Source organism: Cydia pomonella, chromosome 3 (genome assembly GCF_033807575.1).
Source record: "Cydia pomonella isolate Wapato2018A chromosome 3, ilCydPomo1, whole genome shotgun sequence".
Lineage (NCBI taxonomy): Eukaryota > Metazoa > Arthropoda > Insecta > Lepidoptera > Tortricidae > Cydia > Cydia pomonella.
The window spans coordinates 20,949,854-20,972,608 of record NC_084705.1 but is presented as its reverse complement, the minus strand read 5'-3'; the positions used below and the strand labels follow the sequence as shown (position 1 = coordinate 20,972,608).

Genomic DNA, 22,755 nt, shown 5'->3' with positions numbered 1-22,755 from the left:
TTTTGACCATAAATTATCATTATCAATTAATCGATGTTGTTGTCACCTAGTGCCAAATAGCGACACCATTACGGTGGTTATCTACGTATTCCCTTCCGCACTCTAGTAATGTCACAGTTCGCCGTCAGATGACGCCGTAAAGATAAGCTGCCAAATTTCATTTCACGATCCGAAACACAACAGATTGCAGCAAATAAATATTGAAATACATGCTACTGTATGATAATCGATGAATAGTACTAGCCAAAGATAAAGTAAAATAAAAAACGATGATAAATAAAACCTCCTGATTAATTAAATTACTCTAGTATTTTTGATTTTTAGCGCCACCTACTAATTAATTTTAGTCATCGATCAATCATGGAACGTCTAAATACTTCTACTCGACACTAGATGGAAGTAGTATTCGGAATTTATACATTTTGAGTTTATTCAATTCTCTGCCAAAAGATTATTTCGTATCTGACCTGTTAAAAATAAAATGCAATATTTTATTAACTATTTTAATCCTAAAATAAATCGATCGTGTAAACCCGCTTTTAATCATAAACAATATTTTCTAGAAGTCGGTCCATGTGTGACAAAGTTAAAAATACGTCCTAGCATCCCTGACAACATATGAAACACTGCCTACATGATTTAATCGGATTGTAGCCGACTTAGTTAATGTTCCCCATAGTTGGCGTGTGTAACTAGAAATAAAAGAAAACAATGAAATTAGGCCGTTTTAAGATTTGAATATGCATTTTATATTAATATGATAGTAAGGATGCATTTATCCAATAAGTAAATTAAAGTAATTGATTCAATCATGTCGTACCATAAACGATTCTAGACGTACAATGATATTTTAATCATGGCAGCCCTAAGCTCTGACACTTTTCTTACTTCCGTTCATTTAAGTTTTTTTATTAGTGTTTTCTATTAACAGCATTCATTTTCAATGCCTAAAACTTGTTATTAAATCTCGAAATTATTAATTAAGGTCATAAATACCAAAGTTACCTCAACTATCAGTGTCACAGTGAATTAAAACCTTAATAAGCAAATAAATGACAACCATCTAACCGCCATATTGTAAATAAATAAGCTGTATGGAGAAAGTTGACAAAGCATTATCACGACAGAAATTTTAATTGTACTGGAAAAGATCGTCCTCGAGTCTGCTTTTTTACGATTCTCTAAATATCCTACCCATCGCCAATCGCAAGAACTGTACAAGACAAACGCAATAGAATTTCGGATTAAAACACGATCATGTTCTTCACTTTCGTCAAATTTTATAAATCTTCAATGAATCTAGTGCCCTACGATGACCTATGACCTAAAGTTTGAACTGTATAGAAACAAGGATGTTTAATTAATGTGCCTAGTTCCTGTTCGAATCGATATACCGATCGAAATGGGCTCAAATATGAAATCTGTCACTCCTAGCAAGGTAAGTTTCTATTTTTATTCTGTCATTTAGAAAAATCACTGCTATTGAAGCCCTGTCGTCAAACATACTCACATACTTAAAGCCTGATAGAAAATAATTTCCACCCACAAATTGACCTATTTATCAATAAAACTGCTTTTCCAATAAATACGAGACAATACGAGTACTGTCTGTTTCAGACTAGCATTAAGTTTTTCCCAATTTGGTATTATTCTACTTATAGTGGCCTAGAGTATTGTATTGCCTTATTTTTACTGTCTTGTTCACCAATACAAACACATTTCTTTTCGAATAAAACTGAAAACAATCAAAGTACTGACGGGATGACATTCCTAATTTTGTTTTATGCTGCCTATCTTATGTTATTTTGATCCTTTACTACGCGTTTTCTATTGCAATAAGACTTACAAACTATATGTGTCTTTTAGTAAACTGACAACTCTATTGGAATAGTCCCTGTTGCCTGACTTACATGAACTGTTAACAATGAAAATATATTGAAATTATGCTGGAGAACCCCGCTTGCTGGATTTGATGAATCTTTACACAACCTTAAAGAGTAAGTATGACATTTTTAATACTACTACTAGACTACTACTAAACAAATTCCCTTAGGCCTTACCTGACTGTATTTGGAATTCGAAAAATGTTATTGTTCTATAAGATGATATGGGTGTCCTTTTTTTAAATATGAGTATTTTTTTTTTAATTTGGAAGTGCAAGATGTTATGAAAATTTAAAATTATGTGATGACTTCAGCTAAAATATGAATAGGATTTCTTGCGTTACTGAAAATTTGTTAGTGAATTTGTAGTTTTCTTTCTAAAAGGATCCCGGCAGTTGTCCGGTAACTGAAAAAGTGAACCTAAACTTGAACCTGTCATAAATATTCCTCTTCTTGCAATTAACCTTACAATATATGTTTAATTTTTCAGGAAACAGAGACAAGTCTGATGGCTGCCTATATATACCCATACCTACTGTTTGGTGATATTTAAGCCGAGCGGAGCAAATTTCCGTTTGTTGTTTTCATGGACTTTTCCGAGTCTCTCGATAATTTCCAAGTAAGTACAACAACTATGTCACTAAAAAGCAAATGTTTTATTCTTAATCCTATTTAGAAACAGAAATTTTAGGAAAAACTTTCTCGCTTTTAAAATTTTTAGTACCTACTAAAAATTTTTTTTTTTTTAAATATTAAAACCTTTCTAGTTCAAAATAAACACTTCTAATAATACTTATAAATAGCTATCCTCAAGTTTATATAATTTCAGACTGACTTTTGTACAAATCCTATTACAGTGTTATTTTGAACATTGACCATGTGCAGTACATTGAGTTGGTCATTTTGATGTTTGCTATCTACTCATTTATTTTTATCGGTCTCAAATATTCTACTTAATGCAATAAAATGTACAATATACATATGTTTAAATTTTCAGCTAACAGAATGGTTTCCTGATACCTGGCCGTTAGGTCACCTAGCAGTCAGTTAAACTTAAGCCAAGAGAAGGAAATCTCGATGGCTATTTTCATGATTCCTGTTTCTCCATGTCTTACCACAATTTTCAAGTAAGTATAGTAACCAATGCCATCTTGAAAAGCTATCTTTAGACTTAACCCTACTTAGTAAAATAAACAACTTAATTTTCTTCATTTGTCATAAAGAAATCTGAACTGTTTAGTCTTTCTTTTTCTGAACTGTGATGTATGTGAAATATCTTATAGTAGAAAATAAAACCCTTTAAAGAGACTTAAAAATAAGTTTTCTTAAATATACCCTACTTAAGCTAAACATTTTCAATTTCAGTGTTCCGGAGAACTGACAGTGCCCCGCAGAGTCATTACGTCTAGCCTCAAAATACACACTATGGAATGCTTCTATTTCTGAAAGGTATTTTCTTTTTGTAATAAATTGTACAAAATGTAATGTTATGTATGGAACTCACGACTTTTGACTGACACTAATTTTTTTTTTTTTTTTTAACCTGAGTGATGAGTTCCCAATGAAAGAGTAGAGAAATTAAGTATGTGCTTAGCCTCACATAACCTATTCTAATTCTATTGACTAATTCGACTTAGCCTAGCTTATTTGGGACCTAGATTATGGAAGTATGTCCTGCAAGGCAAAGATTTTCAAACTTTTTAGAATTATTTTATTTACAAAATTTAAGTATCACCTATTTTTACATTATGAACCCTAATATTTCTATAAAATGGGTTTATATATCCTTTTATGTATTGAAAATAATAACGCGCCCCCGCGAATGGATGCCTTAAGAAATTTGTTGATTATATAGCCTAACCTAACTAAAATTGGCCCTCAAAAAGGAAAATATAACGCTACCTATTCCTCTTTAATTTTAACAGTTTTTTTCTAATACTTGCCTATTTATTTCAGATTACGAAGGACCACACCACTCCAGACTCCTGTTCAATAATTTTATTTCACAACTTTTGCTGTAACAATGGCTGCTGTCTACTGCCACTTCAAAGTTCCTGTTCCACGGCTCTATTTCTAGAAACCTGCACCCACATCAGCAGTGGTCTACATTGAATACTACTTATAGGGAAAATGACACTCGAAATCTTCTTTTATGTTAGGTACTTAGTATGCTAGCTTAACCAATCATGTACTATTATTCGACCGTAGTCAGAATATGATGGAAAAGTACCGTCAACAGATCAGTACTGTAATCCTAAGTCAACCTATGTTTAATATACTTTTATACTACAAATAAGTATGTTTTTGTATGTGCGCCGTTAGTCAGAGCAACAACGCATTAAATATCTCGGTCGATTTTCATGAAAAACAAAGCACTCGTACAGGCCCAAGTAAATAATAGCAATGACTGTAGATAGTAACTATGCACATATTTCACTGCTATTCTTAATAAATATAGTGAGGGTTCTGAAGAATGCCTATGTAGCTAAATGCTCATACATATGTATATGTACTACTAATCTTCTAATAATTATTATATGACGTACTATGACTGTTTGCTTTCCTAGTCTAAATGTCCTAGCATATGTGGTAAATAACTCTGTTTGTCAGATGAACTCAAGCAGATCCTAGTGCATACATACATACATGATTATCCTACAGTAACCAATGTATGACATTCACATATAATAATCAAACCAAACATAGTCCTAACGTATGTGTGGTTGTCACTTAGACCCACGTTTATACAGATTAAATTGTACCTAACAGAATTAACTGTTTGTTGCTACTATTCTATGAGTGACAAAGCTGTTCTTAACTGGCAGATAACGCATGAACTTTATTATCCGATCTGTAGGTTATAGGATGATATTTTGAGTTTATAAACTTCCTAATAACAATTCGAACTCCTATATTATCACATGCGCGTAGCTATTTATATGATATAGAAAGCAAATTTCAAACAAATCGCCCAATCGTAAGTCGAGCGATCGCAAACCCAGAGGGATTGCCGGCATATAAGATAGAAAAGTAAGAAAGATGCGGAATACGCCCCCTGTTCCTTAATATTTTTAGAAAATTACGTGAAATGAACTATTTCACGCCCCCATGATTTTTCGAGTGAAGCACAACTTCTAAAATACCTGTGTCTTATCTAGGCTATACCTAACCGCATCCTAGGTAGACTTAGGTAATGTTAACTTATGTCTAGACTATTGGCACTAGCCTCCTAGCTTACTAGGTAGCGACCCTTCCTATGACAGCTGCCTAACAAAAGCATCCAATTGCACGTCTACTGCGCATCTGCGTTGCGGGTCTACCACGAATATGCGTTCCTAAATCATGGATATTATCTATTTATCTAAGTTCTAAGAATGTACTTATCTATAGAAATATACACTACGCCACCTAGTACCTATAGCACAAACTTTGCCTATTTGAGACACGGTCGATATGTGAAAGACTGACTTGAAAATATTTATTTATTTATTTCATTATTGTTATTGGTCCCTGCTATAAATATAATTACTTAACAAATCTATGACGCGAAAGGAACAAGTATGATTATTTTCGCTTAAGATAGTCGTTGTATGTACTAAAGTTATACTACATAGGTTTTAATTTTGCTATTATTATTTTTCAGGTATCAAGACGCAAGAAGATGAAATTATAATTGATTATTTTGTGATGACACGTCTTAAATATAAAATGAATCCCCTAACAACGGCGATAAGAAAACGAGTAAAGAAGACTGATATACTTATTATGTAGAAAATACTATAAGGATTTATTTATTAAGTAGACAATAACTCTAAGGATTTTTTTTGTACATAATAACAGTTTGAAAAATAAACGTTAGATTTTATGACTTTTATTTAAAACACAATAAAAACAGAGTCCAAAATTCAGTGTACCCACTCCGCTCTCACGGCAACAAAATGTAGCCTGAATGGCTACTTTTACTTTCTATCCTTGGTGTCGATTCCACTAAAATATAACCATCGAGGTTACGCTGCATACTGGACACGGCCTACCAAAATGTAGCCTGAATGGCTACTTTTACATAGATATATATTGAAAAACCATAGTAAACCAGGTAAAATAAATCCTGCGTCACGGCTCACCAAAATGTACCCTCCCCTACCTACCCGCAATCTACCTCACCTTAAGCTGATACCACCCTTAAATTCTACTCCCATAGTTTTACCCCTACAATAATTTTACCTTAACAATAATTTGGCAAAGTGATCGTCTAGTTAAGGTTAGGACCCCTCGAAGTGAACCGCGGAACCCTAATTCTTTAATGAGTAACAACTAAATCTTGGACTCTGATTCTACCTAATTATTTATTACCTAAATGTAAAGGAACTGATATTTACTGTACTACATAATTTATTATGATGATAGGAAATGATTTAAAGGATATTTTGTTAAGATTCCACCCCCAGCAAAACACCGTAAAACTAAGTTACTCTAAACCATCTTTATATTAAGTAAAACACCTTATGAGTAGAGAGAAAATATAGGTATAATAAATTAAAAGTTATGAACAATGTCCATGACAGGATATAGGCTCCGCCCACACGCGCGAGACGTTGGCGTCGAGTGTAGCCTTAAGTTACAGATACAGAAACGTCAATGTGATTTTTGATGTAATGTTGAAATATGCTAATATTAAATCGTTAGAAAAGTATTGCAGCATGTAAGATAATATAAAAATAGTATTGCACCATATATGATAATATAAAATAAAAAAATATTTTTGGTAAAATCCTGCTACTCCTATTAAGTCTTCGGGGTAACATTGAAGCAGCACTCCTGGGATAAGCCCATTTACACGCTATTATAATCAGATTAAATATTATTACCTATCAATCCTATCATCTTCTAAACGAGGTATGAATTATTCACACGTGCTGCCTCTAATGCTAGATGCAGGTCTGAAAACTCTTACTCCGATTAGCAATATCAATCGGGCCACCTACTCCTATCTTATTAGCCAGACGGGCTATGACCAACGCTTCGAAACCTATGCAAACCTAGGGGCTGACGAAGAGAAACGATAAGTATTCGTCAGACACCATTTACTTATCTTTTTTCATATCCAAAAACTAAGGCTACTAAGCCATTGCCCAATCCCCATAGCTAAAGGAAGGCTGAATTCCCAGGCCTTTCAAATGTATAAACGAAGTACAAGTTTAGCTCATTATTGTACTTTATGAGATCGAAATATCAAGGTGAGCATTATTCCACTCAAAGATTCCAATGGACTGCGCTCGCCTGCCAAAGGGTCTCTAAAACAAACCATTCCTTAATTCCAGAATAGCCTGTGTTCCTAAACCCAACTTGATATTTAAAAATTGAATTTATAAATACCTTAGAACCTGATTGCAATACTCAGTACTTCGTCTCTACACCCAAAAAACCCAGAAATGTAAATAAATAGATAAAAGATTTTACAGGTAACCTTCAATTTTCCACTCAGGATAAGTAAGTCTGTAAGATTTAGGTAATTGGACTCCATTACCAATATTTCACTCAATATTAGCATTAGTACAAGATATAAAACCATAGCTTCACGTCATTAGAACCTTTAAAAGAGAAATATACACCAACCAATCAACTTTATAGACCAAACCTAAGAGAGACCCTATAACAGTGTGTGTGACTCTACCCTATTCCTGCCCTTAGTCCCTAATCTAGTATGTCCAGAACACAGATCGTACTTACCATTGATCTAGTGATTTGGAACATACACAAGTGTATCCCTAAGTCTAAGCTGTAAGCATTCGGCCGACAAAACCGAGGTATAGCAAACCCTAGTGTCTGTGTGATTGGCCCCCTCCTCATCGCCACGTGGGCACGGTGGATGAGAATAGACCGCCCTAGCATGTATATAAAAACATCGGCAACCTAGCCCACACCCGTACTAGCCACATGGGAAACGCTGCCATGACTAAGACTTTGTTTGTGTTTGGTATCAATCACGACAGAAGTTTTCCCTGCAACCAGCACAAGCACGAACCAGGGTACCGAAATATATAAATATATTTAATACGGGACCTAGCCTCAATTACTGCAGACTTCAGTGAGTAGGGATTACTCCCAATGGCACGCACGTGATGCCCTCACATTCATCTAACAGCTGGACTTTGAGACTAGGGAGAGTATGCTCGCCTCTTATGTTGGTAAAGAAGAGACGCCAAGTCCTCTCAACCTGGAGCAAAAGACTTCTAAACAGCTGCAATTTGTCACCGTTAGGGAGAAGCTGCTTAGATGGACAAACTGTTAGTCCAAACAGTGATCTGGCTTTATAAAATAACAAACTAACCTCATAGAAAGGTAGTAAAATAACAAAGTTAGATTTTACTAACAAAAAACTCACAATATAATAACACAGATAAGGAAGTAAAGAATCTCCACCATAGCCTAAGCTTAGCATTACGACAACGTTGTCCCCGCAATGCCAAACATAGACACAATCTTACAAGTTTAAATTCACCAGGATAATTCCCAGCAAACACAAACAAATAGAAAGAATAGTAGAGAAACTTGACTTACTCAAAGCCAGAGATACTGCTAGTCTGATAGTCGAAGAATGAATCCCCCCCCTACCGTACTTTCCGGCCCTTTTATACTCTTTAGTAGCGACATATCAGCGACTGGCGACAAAATAGCGACATAACAGCGACTGGCGACAATATAGCGACACAATAGCGACACATTGGCGACTAGCGACAATATAGCGACATAATAGCGACACAATGACGACGTGAAGATTTATGACGTAGTTCTAGCTTTGATATACCAGGGCATCAAAATCAGAGAAGAGGTTGTTCGCTTCGCGGCACGTAACGACATACGATTCATGAAGAAAGGTCATAAGTTACATCTTATTTACCAATCCATACTCCCTATACAATAACGTTCATATTAATGCCAATTATCAACTGTGTCTCTTTCGCATACACGGCTTAGAGAAAGACGGAGATAATTTCAATGACGTTTACGCACACTACCTTGTTCACGCACACAATGTCGTTCACGCTCACAATGACAGTATTTGCTTAATAGTCAGTTTAAGTAGACCAAAACAATCGATAAAAAAGGGATCGTTCCAAAACCTGTCAAACATGAATATGCTAACACCATTATTTAATTTCAGGTATTATAGTTTTGTTTTCTGAAAATAACGCCTGTATTGAAATATTTTATGTTTATTATTAAGTAAGTCAATGTTTTTTTGTACCAACACTTATACATTTTACATGCATGTAAGACTACAAATATTCTTTTCAAAGAAAACTAATACCAGGTAACAACTAGCGGTCTTAATATTATTTATTATTTTCGCGCATTGATATAAACCAAAATAATGAATATTTACTGTATGTTACGTATTTAATTGTCATCACAAGTGATGAAATACGGAAACGTGTCCTTCAAGTCGTAATTGTCAGAATACGCAATGAAATTATAATTGAAAAATGCAAATGAAGAGGACTTGTTTTTACAAGGTATTTCGTTATTTTAATATAAAATCGAGGCTAATATTACGCAATAGGCATATGGCTAGTCACAGTGTGTGATAATTAGATATAAATTAAGATTATGCCTGCATCGCCATAAATTAGAAATGTTGTGTTACGATAGAACTAGTAACTATTGTGTAAAATTTAAGCACTAATAATTATACGGAATAAATTAACCAAATTTACCCTCTAAAGGAAACTTTACTCATCCTGTCGCTGCCTCTTAAATTAAAATGTGTATATTTAATGATACTTATATTTAAAAACAATAAACTATCGCGTTCGGCTTATTTCCAAGTGGTTCCTATGAATCTGTATCACGGAACTTTAAAAAAATACATTTCTTTTCTTTCAGCGGCAACTGTGATATGAAACTTCGCCTCTACGCAATACATAATCACCAACACCGGCCTCACCTAGATTTACTTTTGTCAAAAATATAACTTTTATGTTCACATTATTTTTGCAGAAATTTTCGATCTATGTGGAATATTTGTCCTCACGTAAATTTCTTGACGGTCGTCTGAATTTTCGTTAAAAAATATTTTTCTACTTTCCAAGAGTGCTTTCATTAGGTACATACATTTAATTTGTAGGTACAGTATTAGTGGTACTACATATATAGGGCTAATAGACAAACCTTATTGTATGTGTATGTTTTTGCTTTACTTACTTTATTATTGAAACTCCCGTCCCGAGAGGTAACGCGCTGGAATGCGGCCAGTGTCCTGGGAACAATGCCTCTGGCTAATTTAGGCTTAGTTTTTTGATCATATAGCTATTAATTGTGTATGTAAAATTAAATAAATTTCAAATGTTGTTTCCTTGACAAACTTTCTTCCTCATCAACTTAATGATTCACACTTGGTATAATTATGTATGTATAAATATACGTATGTTTATTTGTATTAAGTATACGTGTAAGTTTATCAATACATAGTTTATATTCATATATAGTTTCGGTTACAAATTAATTTACTTTAAAAGACACTGCACCTACTTAATCTTTCTGGTTTAACCCATTGGTTGACTGACTGGTAGAGAATGCCTTAAGGTATTAAGTCCGCCATTTGTACCTACATGTATTGTGCAAAAAAGATTAAGTAAATAAATAGAAGACTAATATCAATGTAAACTTATTCATGTTTCAATCTAAAAACATCATTTCCAATTACCGAACCGCATTAATAAGAAATGGAGCTGTGAAACATTTATTTTCGTGTGCAAGTAGGTAAAACATTTCCATTTGTGAGAAACATTCAATACTGTCGCACCGTCTTCACTTAATATCAAAAATAACGTAGGTACTTACGCAGTCGAAAGCAATTTCGCCGAGGACATGACCCTCCAAATGAGACGTCAGAGTCTCTGTTGTTTTGTATTACAAGTGACGGTTACCTAACGTTTTCAAATAATAAAAGTTTACGAATGGTTTAAGTTAATCTTTCAATTACAATATTTAAGTAAGCAGTTTTGAATGCTTATTTTGTATTCGTAGTAGGTACCTAACTCGTGCGTTTGCTCTTGAAAAACACAACTACATATTACTGTTCAATAGAGTGGAACTGCAGAAGAATCATGAAATCCTGTCGTTTTACTTGTTTCGTGAAATTGTTTCTTGTTTAGTTCAGAGAACCCCCAAAGTCGGAGCCTCGTACTTTTTATTTTATATGTATATTCAAAATAGAAATAATTTGACTTCAATATAAATAGTGCTATTTCCTTGATATTTCTATTACGACTATACAAAAACCCTAAATCTAATATTTAAAAAACACCTTGCCGATTCAATTTATAGCTAACAAAGACATAATAATAATTCGAAAACTACTACATCTATTCTGGCGAAGCTCAAATGAGCTGTGCGCGCACTGACAAACAATACTTATAGAGCCAACAGCCAACCCTACACTCGCCGAGCGACGCATACGGACACAATAAGGTCTTAATAGGATCGGAACAAAAAGCCGGGCTTAGCCAGGAGAGGGATGTGTTAATTGACACATTTTTTTTGTTATGCGGGATAACGGATAAATACATATCTGTTGTGTGGGACAATACATATGTAAGTCTATTTACAAAGTAATCCTAATATACGTCAAATGTTTTTACATATTAATTTTAACATTCTTTAAAACCTTTATTTATTAGACAGGCTTAAAGCAGTTATTACATTGATGCGGATCTGCACGCAGCTCCCGTGTGTGAACGAGACAGGTCTCTGCAAGTATGCATACAGTGAGCATTAAAAATAATGGATCTGACTATGTGTAGAAAGCATCTACCTTTCTCTAATAACTTAACAAAAAGAGATATACCTCGATATGTAGAAAAGTTAGACTGTGACAAATACTTTTTCTACTCGTCGACTGCAATAGAGTATTATTGCGTACTTTTTATGTATGGGCTCCCAACTCAACTATAATATTTATTTCAATATGCTGTAGTCAACTATAACAAAAATTTACCAATCACGTGCCGCCGCGCTCCCATAGAAAATACTAAACGGGGGATGGGAGAGCGGGGCTTTGCGTGTTTGTCTTTTATAATACATTTTTGTTTACTGAGATACTTACCAATTTTCATTAATTAGTAATATTGTTTAAGTATTATTACAGTACATATGGTGGTACTTTACCACACTAGTGCGAAAATTGGCATATTACGTTACTGTGTCGAACATTTAAAAGGCCATATGTACTGTAAAATGTTGTACGATACATGTGCGAATAGGTAATTCGCAACTCGTGTCGATTTAAAACACTCCCTTCGGTCGTGTTTTAATTTATCGCCACTTGTTTCGAATTTCCTATTTTTCGCACTTGTATCGTAATGTACTATTTTAGATTGATTAGTAGTTAGTATTATATTAGATAACTCGTAGAAAAAGTATTGTATACAATAGTGATATAATCAAGCTTTTCAATCTCGTACCTGACTTAGGCAATTCAGCAGGCTTCGTTGCCTTAACACGGTACTCGACTGAAAAGCTCTCTATTATATTGCAATTGCATAAAATACTATTGAACGCGAACTGTATCTCTATTTGGAAAAATATTTCTCGGTGACAGATAGTTTCGGCGTGTTGCTTTTTCCGCTACTATTGATAGGTACTGACTGTACATATATTAGCTATGTCCCGCTCGCACACCGGAGCGGCGTGCGGATCGGCATATAAAGATGTGAAGTCCGACCGCCTTAAAGGAAACACTTTCGCAAATACCGTGCAGTATATCTTTAAGACGACTGCTTGAAATCGCCTTTCCATACAACGTAGTCCTCATTTTCCTCTCTGGATATTAACATTGCTGAAAATACTTTGGCACATATGTATAACACCCACAGCTCTGTCCTTTCATTTGATATTTGTTTAAATTTTAATTATTGTTAGAGTTAGGAGCATTATAAAGTATGGAATTTGTTTTTTGCCCCTAATTTTTATAATAATCAAAAAATCTAAAATGGCCATGGTTAAGTAATATACATCAAATTATGTAAAAAATCCACAATGTCAATATCCAGAGAGAAAAAGGGGAACTACGTTTGTATGGAGAAGCGGTCGTCTTGTTTCATAACAATTATATTATGCTCATTTTCCTGATTTCCCGGGTAATCCCGGTTGAAATATCGGAAGTGGAGGATGTGTCTGTTTCAGTCATTTTACTAAGTTAATGCTATTTTAATAATAAGAAAGAGATAAGCGAACTATATATGTCTAATTTAATTTATACCAATGAAGAAACTAAAAAAATATTCTTCGAAACCAAGCGGAGCGCGCGTAATCAGCATCCTTTTATTTATTTATTTAGGATTAGAAAGAAATCCCCAGAAGTTGAAGAAGTGTCAAGTTGAAGAAATCGGGCACTTTGCGCGGTAAAATTTAGACGTGATTAGAAGTGAATCAATCTTGCTAATTAAAATGTGTTGTCTTAATTAATGAATCAATATACATATGAGACGACAAATAGTCGCGAAAAAGCAGTGGTCCAAAATATATGATATTGTATGCAGTTACGTGGACGGTAAAGCGATTGCATAGGTACAATCTCACACTCTTTGGTCCCCTTCGTAGTAATAAATTAGGCACAATTATGCCATCATTCGCATAACCCAAAAAAAAAAAACGCATTTTTGAGGGTACCGTACCTCAAAAGGAAAAAACGGAACCCTTATAGGATAATTTTGTTGTCTGCCCATCTGTCAGTCCGTCCTTCCGGTCGTATTCTCTCAAAGCCCTTTATCTCGGGATCGCGTGGAGGTATCGAGTTAAAATTACAAGCATAAAAGTCTATAGTCCCTTGAAGCTGTGAAAAAATCTAACTTCTAGGTTAACTTAAAAAAGATACGGCTGTTATTGCTGAAAAAAATGTACATATGGTCGACACTCTCAAGGGAATCAAAATGTACTTCCCGTTGACCAAGAATTATGGAATTTGGCAAGTAATATCGTCTTACATTATAAATACAGGGAAAAATCTAAAAACTGTAAATTTGTACGGAACCCTCGGTGGGCGAGTTCGACTCGCACTTGTCCGGTTTTAATGTATTATATCGACGAAGGTAATCTTTATGTCGTCAAAACATAGGCAAGTAAGTTAATGCCACTGAAGCGTTATTTTCCTGATGAGTGGGTGGCAAAGGTCAAACAACCTGAAGTCTGACTGAACGCGTATTCATTTTAATATGTCAAGGAGCTTTCCTTATAGATTTATAAATCGCCTCAAAGCGCTCACGAATAACGTTGCAAAAGAGTTTTTCACGTCAGCAGCTCGAACAAGGGTAATTTTCTGCTTAAAAACAGTGAGTAAAGTTGCATTTCGCTCACTGAGTGAGACAAAATATCATTTAAGTGACCTTTATATTCGAATGTCATTTCAACGTGCGGGGCCTAATACAAGTTCGAAATATTTGGATTCTATTGTCCTTGTCCCTTTCACGTCATTAGCAAAAAGAAAGAAACGTAATACAAGTAATACAACGGTATATTGACAGTTTATAATAGACCCCCGAAGTAAATCAGACCGCATCGTTCCAAAACACCCTACGAGTCTTCATTCGTAATAATTAATTAATGAAATAAAAGTTTAAAATTTAATAAAGACACCATATTATACGTTATTTATTATACAATCAAAACAATTAACTTACGAAAATACGCAATTGTTACGCAAAGTAAATAATTCTACTTGTAACGATATATTATATATAGTTGACCAAAGTTGTATCCGCAATTCGGACCGTATTTTACAAACTTAAAAAAAAGTTGTCGATTGAACTGTCAATTGATGTTCGTTATTTCATTATTTCCGTATTATTGTATTGAAATTTCTTTCGTTTTGATTTATTGCGGTAATTAAACTTAATTGTTAGAATATCTTAAGAAATCTTACTAGACCCTACTCAAAGTGTTGTGTTCATGCCGGTGAGTAAGGTTGCCAGAGCTCAACAAGGGGGAGGGGGGTTTAGGGTCGGCAACGCGCATGTAGCTCCTCTGGAGTTGCAGGCGTACATAGGCTACGGAACCTGCTTACCATCAGGCGGGCCGTATGCTTGTTTGCCACCGACGTAGTATTAAAAAAAAAAAAAAAACATGAGTGAAATAGTGATGAAGACAAATTACATTTATTCATGTTGTATTTTTACCTTCCAAATATGTTCTCACTGCTGTGGTGCAAAGCTTTGTGTACTACACGAGATCTATCGTTTTTGAGTCCCTTACTACGCTCAAGATTCTAAATTAGATTCACGAGCGTAGCGAGTATTATAGAATCTTTCGCTTGCACGGGACTCAAAATAAGCACTCGAATAAATATCAAACTTTGCTCTCTTGTTGTACAAATATCTATTATAACTTTGATAAATATTAAGTAAGAGAACATTGTTAAATTTCATATCCATAAATTAGGTACCATTTCACAATAAGTAACCTACGTTTATTCGTAATATGCTACGTGTTTAATTTTACCTATTGTATAGTAGGATCAAAGTAGAAAGTAGGTACCGGTAGTGCCATGACTGTTCTAGAAATTTCGAGGTTGGTCTTAATTCGATTGTGCTATTAGGGTTCACTGAATTAGCGTAGAGAAAAATTCACGTAAGTACTCAAAATTATTTGAATTATGATATCTAACGCTGTATAGGTATACTCGTAAAGCAGTATTTATGAATCTACGGTAACACGTCGAACTTTGGCGTTGGCGAGTCGGAGCATGTTTGGCTTGCTATATTTTGGGGACCTTTATAATTAAGGTATTATTGCTTATCGGCCCGATTCGAAGAATGAAATACGATAACGATAAGTTCTGGTTTAGATAAGTTCTCATTTAGATATCATTTTTATTTCGTATAATTGACAGAAGCAGTTCGATACGGGCAACCAATGTCACTTTGACGTTAGAAATATCGTAGATAGATGTTATTGAGATGACAGCAGAATAGAAATAAACGTCAATTTTGACATGTCGTTTAGTTATCGATCTTTTCAAGATCTTAAACCTGTCTTAATCCTTCTTCGAATCGGGCCGATATGTCTTAAAATAGGCAAGCATGTTAGAACCCAATTCTAGGGACGCTCTGTCACTGATTGCCTTAACAAAAGTTTTCTATTGTAATCTGGTTCTTCATGAACCACCACATTGTCTAATCGTCACTGCAGAATCACCTCAGTTATTCATTAAATATTTCTAATATTTCATTTGAGGCAGGTGTCTTACGCTACGCCATTAACGGCGCAAAGATCGCTTTTATTTTTCAATTATTTATTTAATTCGAATCCATAATAGATCCATAATTGTTAGTAGTTACAACAAATCTTAAAATTAATTAAGGTTAGTGACATACAAAATAATAATAATAAATCTAATATTTAATATATCTACAAGTACAAAAAAATAAATATAAATATAAAAATAAATATAAAATTATTACACTCTATAACTTGATAACCTTTTCATAATGTAAGTGTGTTGTGCGTCTTATATTAATAGGGCATATTACACTAAACTGCGTAGGGGCGCCACTAGCACAAACACAGGGCCTTATTTTATTTAGTCTGGGATCGCTCAGGAAAAGCTTAAGTTACCCACTCCTTAGAAGAACTGCATTCCAATATCTGCGTTCCCATGAAATCGACTGTGCCCATTGATACGACTAGATTGCGTTTCAAGCGCGGTGGATGGAATGCAGTGTGTCTATGTCGGCTCTTTAAAGAAGGCTGCGCACGTTCCGACCCTTTGTCTATAAGAGGACAGGAGACACATATCAATTGTGCAAAAAGGTTCTGGAATCAGGTGACTGTGAACATTCAGGAAAATTAATTCTGATCGTTTTGTTGCCTACAAGTCGTTATTCGTTCCAATTTATTATAATCGTTGGAGCCGTTTATTTATTACTTAAAATTTAATTGAAATCGTTGGAGCACCGCCCCCGGTTTACAAGTAAATTGTAATATACATATGTGATCTAAAAATATTAGTAAAGGATGGACGGAATAATTACAATTATAGGTATGCGTACAGTTAATTAATTTTTAACTTTATATCTTTTAACGTAGATATTAAATTTTACGAAATTGTTTTTGGTAAAAGACAATATTTATTGTGCCGAAATAAGTCATAATAGAAGGTGTTCCAGTCAATTTAAATTAAACTACAGCTTCAGCTTCTTGACTCAGCCATAACAAGATTCTGTTGTTGTGAGCCCTAAAACTTATGTTGCTTCGAAACAAGTTTTTGTTACTTTGTGTTGTTTTACTATAGTTTATTTGTGTTGTTCCTATTTTAATTGTATATTTACAATTAAAACAAGAAATGAAAAATAATATTATAAAATCAACAGCCATACACTGGCTTTCAAAGTATTTTGATTATATTACAAATGATTTTAGTTACATTGTTTGCGCAAGATGACTGGATTAGGGTGTTCCTGTTATTATTTTGTCTTCTTTAGCCTTGCGGCCTTTCAGGTTGGTATGAATGAATCTAGTAAGTTTGGTTTTACTCAGCTTTTTAGGGTTCCGTACCAAAAAGGTACAAAAGGAACCTTTATGGTGCGAGTCTGTCCGTCCGTCCGTCTGTCGCAACGCTAAATATCTCGAGAACCACTTAAGATATCTATTTGAAATTTAGAATAGTTATGAACAACGCTAACCCAGACATATTGAAAGTATTTTTTTTATTGGCTAGGGAAAATGCCGGATATGAAGAGGGGGCAAACTTTCAAAGTCTAGTGACTAGGTCAAGTGGGGTATCATTTGAAAGAGCTCAAATTGTACATTCCAAAACATTTTTTTTCTTTTTTTCGTAGTGAAATAAAAAATGATTTATGGAGGAAAATGTGAAAAACAATACCATTCCCCCCTTATGTCTGAAGTTTACCGAAGAAAAATTATGAAATTTTTCATAATATCAACATTACTATAAATTTTACAGGAAAAATATAATCAGACCTCCTATCCTATAATCAGATCTTGATAACTTTTTTTTAAATAACAAAAAACATTTCCGAATTCAGTTTGCCATTTAAGCATGTTTACGTGTGTTTATTACACTTGAAATTTTTATGAGACACCTTTTTTTAAATAAAAGAACAATTTTTGAAACCGGTTCACATGATAGAGAATTATCCTCGAAAAACCAACACGTGCATTACATCGCGCAAATTAGTTAGACGATTTGCCGATAGATGGCGCTATACACAATTATACTTAGTACAGGTACTTCTGATCAAAAGTCTTGCGCCTCTATAGTTACACGAGATAATTCAAAGTTTGTACGGAACCCTCGGTGCGCGAGTAAAACGAACTCGCACTTGACCGGTTTTTTATTTAGTAAGTATTTGACATGTCCGCGATGGCGATTCTATAAATGCGAATGTGAATAAACACATTTGCCAAAGGTTTCTTCTTATGTGAAACTAGCTGTTGCCCGCGATGTGCCATCTCCGGAGCGAGTAAGAGCATGGCTGGCTTATATAAAAAACTTCACACGTCGGATGTAATTATGGAACGTCTTATTGCGTGAGAGGGCATATCGCTTGCGTTGCGTTGCGTTACGGGTGCGCAACGCAAGGATGTATACAAAAACATGCAAAACATATAACAAATACATGCGCATTTTGTCTCAACTAGGGGCCTAGCCAAGATGTCGCACTTATATGAAAGAGTTATAGAGAGACATTACTACTTCGCTCGCTACGGCGCAAACGATTGGCATCTTGGCTGGGCCCTCTGGGCTTGAGGGTGTCTGTTTGCAGGAATACCCGTGAATAAAAAATAGCATATATGAAGATCTAATGGAAATTCTACTAGCTGACCAGGCGTCGGATTCTCATTTTAATTTTTTGTTCTGAAATTATTGTGGATATGATCTGTCAGCCGTCAACTGTGACATTTTTAGTCCAGAACAAATAATTTGAATCGGACTCCAAGACCCGAAGTGAATATTCTGCGACTATTAATTCTATGCTTTTTATTGTCAAACGTGAATATAATTGTATACCCATTTTATTCTTAATATAAATAGATAATGTTATAACATAAATTCTCCAATACTAAAATTTGTTAACCCGTTTTACCACGAAGCGTTCTTCGTGACATTACTTCCGCTCATTCCCCTCACGAGAGTCTTGAATTCGAATGACTTGCACAGCTAAGAACTTTAGCGAGAAGCTCAGGCCCGTAGAGCGTTCAATTGACTGCGACGGTTGGGAAACGAGTTTCATACGAGGCAGTAAAAGGTTAATCTGGGTTATGGCACTTTTCCAATTGAGTCTAAGCGCGCTACAAAACATATGGGGATGTAAAAGTGAAATTTTACTCGATTGACGGAGAAGTTATTCGCTTTCGTCGCCTTTATTTTCTGACTTGTAAAACAAGGTAGCTTAACAGTCCAGACGCGTCTTTTTTATTAGGGTTCCGTAGTCAACTAGGAACCCTTATAGTTTCGCCATATCCGTCTGTCTGTCTGTCTGTCTGTCTGTCTGTGCTTGTCCGAGGCTTTGCTCCATGGTCGTTAGTGCTAGAAAGCTGAAATTTGGCATGGATATATAAATCAATAAACCCGAGAAAGTCGTACAATAAAATCTAAAATTTTTTTTTTTAGGGTAATCCTACACGTAAAGTGGGGGTGAAATTTTTTTTTCGCTTCAACCCTAGAGTGTGGGGTATCGTTGGAAAGGTCTTTCAAAACTAATAGGGGTTTTCAAGAAACATTTTTTGATAAAGTGAATATATTCGGCGATAATCGCTCCGAAAGAAAAAAAAATGTGTCCCCCCCCTCTAACTTATGAACCATAGGTCCAAAAAAAATGAAAAAAATCGTGGAAGTAGAGCTTAAGAAAGACATTAAATGAAAACTATAGCGGGCATGATCAGTTTAGCTGTTTTTGAGTTATCGCAAAAAGTTTTCCCTTCATAGTAAAACGACTTACTTTAATTAGGTAACTGATTATGCAAATTTGCCTCAAGAAGTCTCAATATATTTATATAAAACATTAAAGAATTTTAATATTGATATGCGTCACTATAAGATGCTGTTAATTATTACGTAACAACTTAATGCTTCGAGTACGGAGATTCCAGACACAATTGATTTTCAATTGTTATGGACCACGATCGTGGTCTTAGAGACTGGACGTATTAAGACAGAAAGTCGCTTAAGTAGAGACTGAATAAATTAATAACCGACTTGGTATTACATGGATCTCACAACTTTTTACCGCAGAACAACTGAGTTGCGAGACTTGGTTTTTTTGACAAGTATTGTTTTTGATGGGATTAAATAAACATGTTATATTAAAATATGCCTTTTATTTATTTCATACAGTAATACAGGCCATTACTGAGTGTTTAACCGAATTTAACCAGTACATTCTGTTTGTAATCTTTGGCTAATTTCAAACATTTACACACCGAAAGCCCCGGGGTATGATCATGTCCCAAGTGAAACAAACGCATTGCTTAAGTAATTGTCTATTAACATTTAAAATTCTTTTGTGTTGTATAATTTTATAACTAAAATTTTAGGACTTTTTACACAGAACTTGGCACCCATTATATGTAGATACGAGTATCAATACTCTTGTCAGCGAAGTCGATAAAGTTGCTTATTGTCAATATTTGAACTTGGCTATCATTCATTTCACATTTATGTTTTTGGTGGGATTCACCTTGCTAATTCTATATAGACCAAAGTAATAAAAAAATATATCTAAAAAACGTAATAATAAAGGTCACAACTTACAGAAAACATTAAATCGTTTTATAGCATTTCGTAGGAGCATAAATAAAACATAATTTTGCTACATAAATAAAATATTATCTTGACAGGTCAAGCTATTGTCATAATCCGAAAGTGTCAACCCTAGCAATTTTCCCATCTCACCCCATTGCTATCCCTTCTAACCCCAACTACGGGGTGAGCTGGGATTGCCTACTATTATGTATTTATCGTTGAAACTGTGAAATAAAGCAACAAATTATCATTGTCAAACTAAAATTCATACAACCGGAACACTTTTGTATATAAATCAATGTGCCAGATATAAAAATAATCTTTTATCCAGGTTTGGACTTCGATTTCGTCCCTACTCACCCCATTTTACGGTACATGAAAAGAACGCAATTATAGTTTAGTATACGAAATCTTAATTCAACCATTATAGTCGACGAATAGAAAAAAAATGTTTATTAAATCCTTTTAGGGAGTGTGATAAGGGGTACAAGTTTGTATAGGGAATGAATAAAAAGCAGATTGAATAAAAAATAAGCTACCTATCCAAATTACTAGTTCCATGCAGGCCAAGTAGCGGCCAAAAGCTAGTAATTATATAAGTACTTAAATATAGAAAACTCCATAAACAAATTGATGCTAAGAATTCGAAAACAATTGATATTGCGAACAGGGCTAGGTAAATTCAATATTTACTTAGGTATTTCAAGTTTTAGATGATCTCTTATTGTTTGTATTTACCTATTGGTTTGAATTAGAAATGTTGAGAGGATTCTTGAATAATATGTCTCTATTTTCCAAACCAATGTAAGTAAAAGAAGAAAAATGTTTCGAGTTAAGTTTTTCATTCAACCTGTGGGTCACTGGTTTGTGGGTCAATTAGTCGTATCTATTATTTTTTTATGTAAACTTTATTGCACAATACATGAAGAGTACAAATGGCGGACTTAATGCCAGAAGGCATTCTCTACCAGTCAACCATGAGCCAAACCGAAAGATCCTAATTGGTGCAGGGTCAGAATACAGAGTAAAATGACAAAAAAAATATCACAAAATAACCTATATAAAATTATTCGTACATAAATAATATGATACATAAATATAAATACATACATATATAAATATATACCCATTGTGAAACATCATGAGGACGACCTTTGAACCTTGTCAAACAGATGCTTGCGCAACATGCGCTTGAAGGAGAATTTGTTCTGGGCTTGTCTCATAGAGAGAGGAAGATCATTCCACAGCCGGATTGCCTGAATGTTGAAGGAATTCGACATGAAACCTGTACGATGTCGAGGGACAATAAGTTGAAGGCTACGGGAGGTTCGGAGATCGGTGCCGGGGCGCGGAGTAACAAATTTGAATTTGGAACGAAGGTAATCAGGGGCTGAAGGATTAAATAAAATTGAAAACAAAGTGCAGAGAATACGCAAGGATCGACGTTCACGAATAGGGAGCCAGTTAAGTTTTTTGCGATAAGCGGAGATATGGTCGTATTTTCGGAGTCCAAAGACAAACCGGGTGCAATTGTTAAGTAACCGATCGAACTTGGTTAGGTAAGCTTGTGAGAGATTGCTGTCTCTATTAACATCTAGGTACGTACGTACATCATGATTTCGTTCTTAAAACTGAAGTAGCCGCGTCGAATACAAAATAAAATATTTGATCTATTTCTTAAGTTGACTTTAGGTACTGATACGGTATTAGTATTGATGCTGCGGTGTTGAGACGAGCGCCATCCCAAATTCCCAATGTCATCTTTATACAATCCTAATCAGCCGAATATGTTTACGACAAACAATTTAGTATGTTCACAAGCATGAGCTGGTAATGCTGTGATTAAACAGGTCTACAGAATTCCATTAATTTCCGCGCTGCCATGCCAATTCATTCTCGTGCGTCATTACTCTTTCAAAACGCGTCCCGCGGGCGTCATATTTTTGTAACTTTGACAGTAATGAGAAAACTCTATTGCCAGGCTTATGGTGCTATAGCTTAGCCTTGGATTGTGGATGTTACGAGTAGTATACGTGGTAAGTGGGATGCCAAAATGTATGTTTTACTCGCACTCTTGTTATTTAATGCTGAAGTGATGATTTTCCTCAG

At 34.7% G+C, this 22,755-nt stretch overlaps 1 long non-coding RNA gene across 2 annotated transcripts; it reads left to right on the top strand.

Annotated features, from left to right (window-relative positions):
• Positions 1 to 723: 723 nt before the first annotated feature.
• Positions 724 to 3,978, top strand: LOC133516271 (uncharacterized). 2 transcript variants are annotated; one of them, XR_009799196.1, is made up of 6 exons: positions 729 to 1,438; positions 1,867 to 1,997; positions 2,374 to 2,502; positions 2,881 to 3,010; positions 3,249 to 3,332; positions 3,840 to 3,978. It is a non-coding gene; the product is annotated as an uncharacterized LOC133516271 (long non-coding RNA). The 2 variants fall into 2 exon arrangements; XR_009799195.1 differs by having other exon boundaries at positions 724 to 1,438; positions 1,867 to 2,502.
• Positions 3,979 to 22,755: the final 18,777 nt, after the last annotated feature.